We start from the raw sequence: 11,221 nt of genomic DNA, 5'->3' as shown, positions 1-11,221 counted from the left end.
CGTAGTGATATATACATATACTAACGGAACCTGAATAAAAAAGTTAGTTAGCGGCGTCTACGCCATCATTCGTTAATTATTTATCACCATAAATTTATAGGGATGTGTCCAATGACATAGGGGTTTATTGGGAATTATATTAGCCATCGCATTTAACATTAGCTGCAGTTGGCGGCAATATGCTAATCGAGGTCAGAATAATATGATAAATTGAAAACTTTAGGAGCTACAGTAAGAAAAGTGGTAAAATCATTCACACAAAAATACAATGCCTAGATGAAAACAGAGATCAACTTGGAGCTATATGAAACTATGGAGTATAGGTAATTGTTGTATAGAATCTGTAGTTGGGCTGTGCGATATGGACTAAAAGTCATATATAATTTTTTTCCGTGTCTGGATAATTTCATATGTCTATTAATGGCCTGCGGTAAATCGCTCTCCCACCACTCACTCATACTACAAATCCCACAATGCACTGCAACTGATGAAACACAGGTCATCAAAACAAATTGGCGGCTCAAGGGCAGAAATTTATTGTCATTAAAATAACTAATCGACATTAACGATATCTCGTGCTGTATCGTGTTTAAAAATGTAAAACACACATGAAGTGTTGATATCTGACACCTGCCTACTGATAATGCTGAAATAGGCCAAATTACAAACATTTATAATGTAACACCTAATAAGGCAGATCCTTTGTCTCTTTGGTTATTAAATCTTTATTGTTTTTTATTCTAGTTTTAAGATGCCACGAGGGTCAACAATTACAACATGTGTTGGTTGCAAAGCAGCTATTGGTGTGGCCACCAAGACCTGCAAATATTGCCAATCAGTGCAGCCAAGAAAGCAAAGACTGGCAAAAAAAACTTCAGAAATTTGAGGACAGAAAGGAGACGTGGTTAAAAAACCGAAACAAAAACCAAACCACCTCTCATGTTATTGATGAGGCATCTGTCTTGGTATGTGTTTAACGTCTGTAGCCCACAATGTTTAAGACATTTATAATTGCTTATATTTCTGTATATATTACATAATATATATCTTTATTTTCAGGTGGAAAAGTTAAACACATTGGGGTACAAGGCCATAGTCTTTATTGGAAAGAAAACCAAAAAGCAGAAAACCTGGTCCGCACAAGTCCTCCAGCCAAAATGGCAGCTGTCAGATCATTCTGAAAAATGCCTTGACAGGATGAAGGCTCTCTTTGAACTGTTAATTAATGGTAAGTGTGTGTGATTATTTAAAATCTTACTCCATAGTCAACATAAAAATAAATAGGACACAGCAATTACAGTTGGGCATTTTCTTGGTACTGCTGTCACAGGGCAAACCACAATGGGCCAAAAATAGCTATTCATCTGTTGCTTCATCAAATTTGGTCTTTGTTTTATCCAATAGGTGTTTCTTTTAGAGCTGCAATAATTAATTGATATTTATATATATATATATATATATATATATATATATATATATTTATATATATATCATCTTTGACTTTGGGAAACACTGGTCAGCATTTTTTTTAAATTTTCTGATGGTTTATGGACCAAACACCTAATCGATCAGGTTCATATGAGATAATGAGTCCATAGGGCAGCATTTATAGACAGAAGAATACAAAAGACAAATGTACAGGATGTTTCCTAATGGAGCATAGTCCCTGCTAGAAAAAAAAGGGACATTTGTTCTTATTACAGGAGGTGAATACATTTCTCTTTTTGTACCATTTAGATTGTACTAACCAGCAGCCCACCACCACCAGTCCTCCTCCCATCCAGCCCACCACCACCAGTCCTCCTCCCATCCAGTCCACCACCACCAGTCCTCCTCCCATCCAGCCCACCACCACCAGTCCTCCTCCCACCAGTCCTCCTCCCATCCAGTCCACCACCACCAGTCCTCCTCCCATCCAGCCCACCACCACCAGTCCTCCTCCCATCCAGTCCACCACCACCAGTCCTCTTCCCATCCAGTCCACCACCACCAGTCCTCCTCCCATCCAGCCCACCACCAGTTCTCCCATCCTACCCATCACTGAACAACCTCAGCAAAAACACGGTAAGTTCTGCTGATTTTTTCAAATAGCATATAAATCATGATTCAATTGCTAGTCGTGTTTCTTTTTCATATGTTGTTTAATCATGGTATACACGATAACCATGTTAAACATTTAATCTGTCTCTCCTTCTTAAACTGAAATAATACTACTAATAAATGGTCATTATAAATAATAATAATAAATAAGGAAATGTATTTAAATTTGAAAAAAAAAAAGTGACTGATTAGTGTGATGTGACTTCTGAGGTGTTATACCAGTATCTACTGTAATAAGTAGATCTGGATATCTTGTCTTTCAAATATTACTAAAGGGAAGGGAAGTATAATGTTTTAAAATTCTGACAGGATGATTTACAGATGCTGAAGCAAAAACAAACTACTGGCAAGTGAATTACTGAGGTCGTATCGGCCACAACGTGCCACCAGAACAGCTTCAATCTAAATAGGAACTGATGATGATGGAGAGCACTGTTGCACATCCAACGTCTTCTGTGGGTGTTTGGTGCCTCATTTTTAGCTGTATATATAATTCACTTCAGTCTACTGTGTATATGGACAAGCTCAGTATGTGCACACACACATCAAAATACATGTCTGTAACAATTTCCATCCTATGCTTTTTTCTGTTAAGTAAGGGATAATGTATAGCTACGCAGTTGTTATTAGTGTGTTAATACAACCACGCCAGTTTGATCAGTACTTGAATCAATCTGAAGGGGTTGTATTCGCTATAACAATCGCCTTGCTACACATTATCCTGCTTATTACATGGTTACCTATACCAAATAAATCAATAATTTGTCAGTGTAATCAGTTTCTTATTACTCAGTTTGTTTACGTGTTTATACACATATAAATTATGCCCGTGATGATCATACAAACCCCTATTGCAGTGAAGTTCCTATATTCATGAATGTACAATGAAGACAAGATATTTAATGTTCAAACTGAAAAAAACTGAAAAGCTTTATTGGTTTTTTTGCAAATATTCAGTCATTTTGAATGTACAGTTGACTCAGCCTTGTTGAAATTAGGGTTTGTAAAACACATTGAATCAGATTGACAAAATTTTCATACTTAAATAAAGAAAATACGTAAATCATTCTCATCATTCTGTGAGACAATGTGCTCTGTGAATTGAAGCATTATCTGTCTGGAAGACACATCTCCCATCAATATTGAGGTTATAGGAGAAAGGTAATATGTGTAGGAGGAACTAAATTCATTGTTTTCCCCCTCATCTTCCAGAGTTTTCCTTCAATTGGTCTCCTGTGTGTACATCTTGTAGTCTATAAACCTTGGTAGAGCGAAGAAGTGACCATACAGCATATGGTTAAACAATATCCATGTATTTCAATGAGTGCCCTGCAAAAGATTACAATCAATATCTTTCCAATTGTAATGTGATATTATATATTTGTTATTTGAATAAAGATATTTAGACCAGTATTTATTGTAATAACAGCTCTTCACAGATACATTTCCTTAATCTCAACAGATACGTCTGCAAGCAATAAAAAGAAGAAGAAGAGTTCTGCAGCCTCAGATATGAAATTGAGGGGGGAAAAATCACCCAGAGGTTATAAAGCTTTCCTAGATTTACATTTCTCCATTTCAAATCAGACTTCAAGTACAGTTATTATTTTGCCTTAGCCAGATATAATTAAGTCATAAATACATTATGTGTTGCCTGTCAAAATTATTTTTTAATTCATTGATGAAGATGTATGAGATCAAACTCATGTACTGTTTTTTGCTCTTTCAGAATGTAACCATGGAATCCCAGAAGGGGACTCTTTCTATCCTGTGAAGAGGGTGATCCGCTGCAAAATGCAGAAGGTTAGCTTTACAATAATTAAAAGTCGCAAATGTACTCTGTGGAATTGCAGCACCTCAACTGGAAACCACTTAACCCTCTAACTTTGATGTTTTTCCAGGGGATCCAAATGAAGTTGGTTGCAATTACATTAACTGCTCAGTGGTTAGAGCATGGCACTAGCAATTCCAAGGTCATGGGTTCGATGCCAGGGATTGCACATACTCTGATACAAATGTATAGTATAATGCAATGTAAGTCACTTTGGATAAAAGCGTCTGACAAATGCATAAATGTAAATGTAACTGCAAGTTCACAGATTATTGACTACATATGGAGGACAAAATCTTAAAAAAATAATAAATAAATGTTAATGAAAAATAAATACACTACCATTCAAAAGTCTGGGGTGAGTAATACTTTTTTTAAGAAACTAAATAATAATAACTTACTTTTATAATTTAATTTAATTTAATTGAAGGATACATTCTATTGATTTAAACTAAACATTTAGTGATGGTTTCCCGGACAGGGATTAGCTTAAGCCAGGACTAGACCTTAGTTTAATAAGGAAATATAAATAGTTTTGACAAACATGAAATCAGGCTAGGAAAAATTACTTTTTAATTTTTGAACTAAAAAAAACATAATAACCTCAGTAATATAAAGGCACCCCAGTATAAATTCATTATTATAAAATAATGAAAAAATACTACTATGGGACAAACCTGACTGCCATAATTGAGAGACATATGTTAGACATAATCACTAATTTATTCTGAACAAGGATTTCCTTTTTTTTTTTTTTACATTGCATTTTAATTAGATGTTGACATTGTGATGATAAAGTAACACACATTGGTTAAAGGCATTTACAAAAGTCCAAAGGCTTGGGATGTCTTTCATGACCAAATTTTCAAGGCTATTATTGTGCAGCAAATTGCAGAGGTCTTTTACAGTGGATACCTTCAGAGCAGAGGTATATGATTTCAAATAAATGGCTGAACTGTAGGTAATGCATATTCAAACCTTAACAGAAATATTACCATAGGCAGGTAAGTTTATAAACCTACGAATGAAGGGGTGGCTTGCTGTTCCTCATTGCTCTTAACCTTGTCATGTTTGTTTTGAATTCATGGCTGATGTAAAAACCTAAATTAATAATAATAATCATAACAAACAATTTGTATTACAGTGGGAAAACTTGGCCGCCACAGTGGGTGACGGAGGAGAACACCACGAATTAAGGAAATGTTCAATTCCATTGTTTTGTTCCATAAGCTATGTGTATGTTGTTTACATTATATTAAAAGAATTTAAAAGCCTGAAAGACTCCCACTTTGTAGCAAACCAAAGAACACATGCTGTGTTTGCAAAAGCTTGTCAGATCATCTCTCTCCTTCACACTGTAGGGGAAGTACAGTTTAAGACCCTTGGCCAGATATGTTGAATGAAGACCCGGAGTCAGAGATGCAATCAATTGAAGAAATTTTACTGAAGAATAGTTTGCAGTTTCAATCAGCAGAAGTCAGCTTCAGTCTCTCAAGGAGTTTGTAGGCTGCTCTGCATACAACATTTTCACACAGCAGTTTCAGGATCTCCTACTACGTCATGGATAGGGTAAAGATTATTCTGATTGGTTAAGAAGAAGCAAACATATGGACAGAGAGTCAGAATCATATCTCCATTCGTCACGATGATGTCCCGACCTGGAGTCAGCTGGTCTACAGCTAAAATGCCACTGTCGGACCTGCACAACACATACACAGATACATAGACTCCCCAAGGTTGAAGTCAGACCAGTCTTCAACTTATCAAATGAAAGTTCCCAAACAATTCTCACTGCATGTTCAGTTCACAAGAACAGGGAGACATTTTAAACTAAGGGACTTAGTGCTGTACATACAATATTCAAAATCATGAAAAGGAAAAATAAATGTTAATTAATTAAAAAAATATATAATAATAATATAATTATATTATATTGTATAATAATAATATTATTATATTATATTGAAGTGGCAATTCCAGACTCCACCCTTCAACACATAGGTAGGTAGGTAGATAGATTTAAATTAAAAATTAATTAAAATTTTAATTAAAGTTTCACATTATTCTGCAACAGAATAAAAAATCTTTGCAACAACGCACAAGCGAGTGAATATTATGAAAATAGAATATATATTTCTTGTTAAAAATGTAATCAAACCTTATTTTTATGCAGAAACTAACTCAAAATATTGTTCATAGCAACCAAAACATAGCAGTTTCACATTATTCTGGCGAGATCTGAAAAATCTTTGCAACAACGCGCAAGCGAGTGATTATGTACATTCACTGAGTGAATATTATGAAAATAGAATATTTCTCGTTAAAAATGTAATCAAACCTTATTTTTATGCAGAAAATAAAAATATTGTCCATAGCAACCAAAACGTAGCAGTTTCACATTATTCTGGTGAGATCTGAAAAATCTTTGCAACGCACAAGCGAGTGGTTATGTACATTCACTGAATGAATGTTATGAAAATAAAATATATATTTTTTGCTTAAAATGTAATCAAACCTTATTTTGATGCAGAAAATAAAAATATTGTTCATAGCAACCAAAACGTAACGTTAGCAGTTTCACATTATTCTGGCAAGATCAGAAAAATCTTTGCAACAACGCGTAAGCGTGTGATTATGTACATTCACTGAGTGAATATTATGAAAATAGAATATATATTTCTCGCTAAAAATGTGATCAAACCTTATTTTTATGCAGAAACTAACTCAAAATATTGTTCATAGCAACCAAAACGTAGCAGTTTCACATTATTCTGGCGAGATCAGATCTTTGCAACAACGCGCAAGCGAGTGATTATGTACATTCACTGAGTGAATATTATGAAAATAGAATATATATTTCTCACTAAAAATGTGATCAAACCTTATTTTTATGCAGAAACTAACTCAAAATATTGTCCATAGCAACCAAAACGTAGCAGTTTCACATTATTCTGGCGAGATCTGAAAAATCTTTGCAACAACGCACAAGCGAGTGATTATGTACTACATTCACTGAGTGAATATTATTAAAATAGAATATATATTTCTCGATAAAAATGTAATCAAACCTTATTTTGATGCAGAAAATAAAAATATTGTTCATAGCAACCAAAACGTAGCAGTTTCACATTATTCTGGCGAGATCAGATAAATCTTTGCAACAACGCGCAAGTGAGTGATTATGTACATTCACTGAGTGAATATTATGAAAATAGAATATATATTTATCGCTAAAAATGTAATCAAACCTTATTTTTATGCAGAAACTAACTCAAAATATTGTCCATAGCAACCAAAACGTAGCAGTTTCACATTATTCTGGCGAGATCAGATAAATCTTTGCAACAACGCGCAAGCGAGTGATTATGTACATTCACTGAGTGAATATTATGAAAATAAAATATATATTTCTCACTAAAAATGTAATCAAAACTTATTTTTATGCAGAAACTAACTCAAAATATTGTTTCCCTTTCATGGGAACATCGACGCTGCGTAGTCGCTTTGGGAACGCCTCTGCGTGATTACGTCTTGAAGCACTCGTGAAATCAAACCAATAGTGTAGCGGGACGTCAGAGCGGGTGACGTCACGGACCAGGAAACTATAAAGCACCCCTGAGAACAAAGAACGCCAGCTTCTGTGTCTTCAGCAAGCGCTCTGTGTATTGTGTGTCTTATTTGGTGTTGTCTGTCATTATTCACAGCAAACAAAATATCTCTTCGTCCGAGGACAAGAGTATTTTAGTCACCAAGCATATATATTAGTTCCATATATATATATTGCAAAGACACGATTATGGCGGAAAAAGGCAAGCAACAGTTCACTAGATGTGCTCCTCCCTGCCCTCGTTTCATCACGGGCGGGGATACACACGATATGTGCGTTGCTTGTATGGGAGTGGAGCATGCACAGGCAGCTCTCGAGGGAGCTGTCTGTGTGCATTGTGAGAAGTTAACGCTCCGTGTACTCCGATCACGCCGCGCGTTCTTTGATAAAAAGGAGGACGCCGCGGCGAGTGTTCCCCAGGGCACGGGTCCCGCTGCTGCCGAGGCACAGCGTAGACTTCGTTCTTGGGGTTCACAAATGGATCTGGTGGAGGGGTTAGAGACGGGTTCTGCCCTATCTCGACCCTCACCTGCCAGGTCTGCTGCCTCTTCTCTGGCCGCGGAAGCACGCGTAGCGGTTTCTTCCCCCAGAGTGGAGGCACCGGAGCTTCGCTTATCTGTCTCCAAGGAGATGGATATAGCGTGCGCCGGCGCTGGAGATGAGGCTCCGCCACCCGCATGTCCAGCATATGAGGAGCTTTTTGAGGTGCTGTCTCGGGCAGTGGCTAAATTAAACATTGAATGGCCAGAAGAAAGACCTGAAGCGCGAGTTAAAAGCAAACTAGATGAGCGCTTTCTCCCTGCCCGAGCACAACCTCAGCCCCGGGGATTGCCGTTCTTTCCGGATCTCCACACCGAGGTGTCAAGATCGTGGCAGAGTCCGGCGCATTTCCGTGTTCATAACCCAACGACATCTCTGTATAGTAACATCATGGGAGGGAAAGAATACGGTTATACGGCGATGCCTCAGGTCGAAGAGACGCTCGCGAGCTATCTCTCGCCTGAGTCAGCATCGTCATTAAAATCCCCGACTTTGCCCACCAGACCCCTGCGTACAACATCAGCGTTGGTGGGCAGGGCTTACACCTCAGCGGGTCAGGCGGCTTCATGCCTCCATACTATGTCGATCCTCCAGGCATACCAAGCTGACCTGCTGGGGGAAATAGATCAGAGTGGCGAGGCGTCTTTTGAATGTATTCAAGAACTGAGAAAGGCGACTGACTTAGCTCTCCGGGCCACCAAGGAGACGGAAAAAGCAATCGGCCGGTCTATGGCAGCCCTGGTGGCCACGGAGAGGCATTTATGGCTGAACTTGTCAGATATCAAAGAACGCGATAAGGCAGTCCTTCTTGATGCACCAGTGTCTGTTCAGGGCCTCTTCGGCGACTCCGTAACATCGGTCGTCGAGAGGTTCCAGGAGGCAAAACGTCAGTCTGCAGCCTTTCAGAAGTTCTTCCCTCACCGCTCTGCTGAGGCTGCTGAGCGGGAGCAGCCTCAGCCGTCTACAAGCTCCTCATCTGCGCATAGAGCGCAGCAAAAACAAAGTGTTGCCACCCGTGCTCCCCCGAGAAGATCTTGGGGACTGGGTAAGACAGCACAAGTGAAGCCTTCCCGGGGTAAAACAGATCTGCGGGCTGTTATTATTGCCAGGAAGGCTGCGAAAAAGTCCTGACACATGGGGTCCAGGACTTCCGAGGGCAGCCCCCACCGGAGTGGGTCCAGAAAAATTAAAATCCATAAAGTTGACCCATCTTCGGTGCCCTCAGGGGGCCGTTCTGTCAACCCCGCCACCTCGTGTGTCTCGGGGCACGGCAGCCCCCTCCGATCCTCTGAGGAGGGTCGGCCAGCACCTGATTCGACTGTTCCCTGCCGGCGCGCCGCTTCAGGGCGTCGAGCCAAGTGCTCAAAAAACACCAGAGACCAGTCTCGAGAGACTGGTCCCCTTAGTAGAATATTTAGAAGAATGGAAAAGTCTTCCCAATATTTCTCAATGGGTGCTGCAAATGATAGAAAGGGGTACAAAATACAATTCGGGTTTCGCCCGCCCCAGTTCAACGGGGTCCTCGCTACAGTAGTGGACCCCCAGCAGTCTCTGGTTATGGAACAAGAAGTGATGACACTTTTGCAAAAGGGGGCTATAGAGAGGGTTCCTCCCGCCAGCATACAGTCAGGGTTTTACAGCCGATACTTCATAGTTCCGAAGAAGGATGGAGGGTTGCGTCCTATTCTAGATTTACGCATGTTAAATCGTTCAGTGCAAAGGCTCAAGTTCAAGATGCTAACACTCAAACAGATCACTACACAGATCAGGTCCGAGGACTGGTTTGTGACAATAGATCTGAAAGACGCGTACTTCCATGTATCAATCCATCCTTCACATTGGAAGTTACTCAGGTTTGCTTTCGGGGGCGAAGCTTACCAATACAAGGTTCTTCCGTTTGGCCTATCCCTTTCACCCCGCACCTTCACGAAGTGCGTGGATGCAGCGCTGGCTCCTCTGAGACTCCAGGGCATCCGCGTACTGAATTATATCGACAATTGGTTGATTTTAGCTCAATCAGAGCAACAGGCAGTTCAACATCGAGATGTAGTTCTGTCCCACATGAAGAAGTTAGGGTTGAGACTCAATGCCAAGAAAAGTGTGCTTTTACCGGCTCAGACTACCAATTACCTAGGGGTAGTTTGGGATTCCACTTCGATGAAGGCACATTTGTCCCCTGCTCGGGTGAATTCCATTCTCTCAACCGTGAAAGGGGTGAAATTAGGCCAGTCACTCACTGTGAAGCAAATTCAGAGAATGTTGGGTCTGATGGCAGCGGCGTCCAACGTGATACCTTTTGGCCTGCTGCACATGAGACCCCTACAGTGGTGGCTCAAAACCAGGGGTTTTCTCCGAGGGGAAACCCTTTTCGCACAATCAAGGTCACGCGGCGATGCCTTCGTGCTCTGGCGGTGTGGAAGAAGCCCTGGTTTCTATCTCAAGGTCTTGTGCTAGGAGCTCCTTGTCGTCGCAAAATGCTAACGACGGATGCTTCTCTCACAGGGTGGGGAGCGATCATGAGTGGTCGCTCAGCTCAGGGTCTTTGGGAGGACCATCATCGATCTCGGCATATAAATCAGCTGGAGATGATGGCGGTATTTCGAGCACTCAAATACTTCCTCCCAGACCTGAGGGGCCATCACGTGTTAGTTCAGTCAGACAACATGTCGGTGGTCTCTTATATCAACCATCAGGGGGGTCTGAGGTCTCGCCAATTGTGCAAGTTAGCTCATCAGATCCTCCTGTGGTCCCAGGGCAAGCTTCTCTCGCTGAGAGCAGCTTATATCCCGGGACGTCAAAATGTGGGAGCAGACATCCTGTCGAGGCAGGGGCCGAGGCCCGGGGAATGGAGGCTCCACCCCGAAGTGGTGGAACTGATTTGGAAAAAGTTCGGTCGTGCACAAGTCAACCTATTTGCCTCGAAAGAGACGTCTCACTGCCCGTTGTGGTTTTCTCTGACCCATCCAGCCCCTCTGGGGTTGGATGCTATGGTACAGACGTGGCCGAGGCTGCGTCTGTATGCATTTCCCCCGATCGCTCTGCTCCCCGGAGTTCTGGAGAGGGTTCGCCGGGACGGGGTCCGTCTAATATTGGTAGCCCCGTTCTGGCCGGCCCGAGTATGGTTCACGGATCTAGTATCCCTC

General features: G+C 40.7%; 1 long non-coding RNA gene across 1 annotated transcript; it reads left to right on the top strand.

The window, feature by feature from the left end:
- The first annotated feature begins 583 nt into the window (after positions 1-583).
- On the top strand, positions 584-1,793 carry LOC125248142. The gene is made up of 3 exons (XR_007180252.1): positions 584-965; positions 1,060-1,228; positions 1,738-1,793. It is a non-coding gene; the product is annotated as an uncharacterized LOC125248142 (long non-coding RNA).
- Positions 1,794-11,221: the final 9,428 nt, after the last annotated feature.

This window comes from Megalobrama amblycephala, linkage group LG16 (assembly GCF_018812025.1).
Source record: "Megalobrama amblycephala isolate DHTTF-2021 linkage group LG16, ASM1881202v1, whole genome shotgun sequence".
In the NCBI taxonomy this organism is placed as follows: Eukaryota; Metazoa; Chordata; class Actinopteri; order Cypriniformes; family Xenocyprididae; genus Megalobrama; species Megalobrama amblycephala.
Note: the sequence above shows the minus strand (reverse complement) of the source record. Positions and strands in the feature narration are given on the sequence as shown.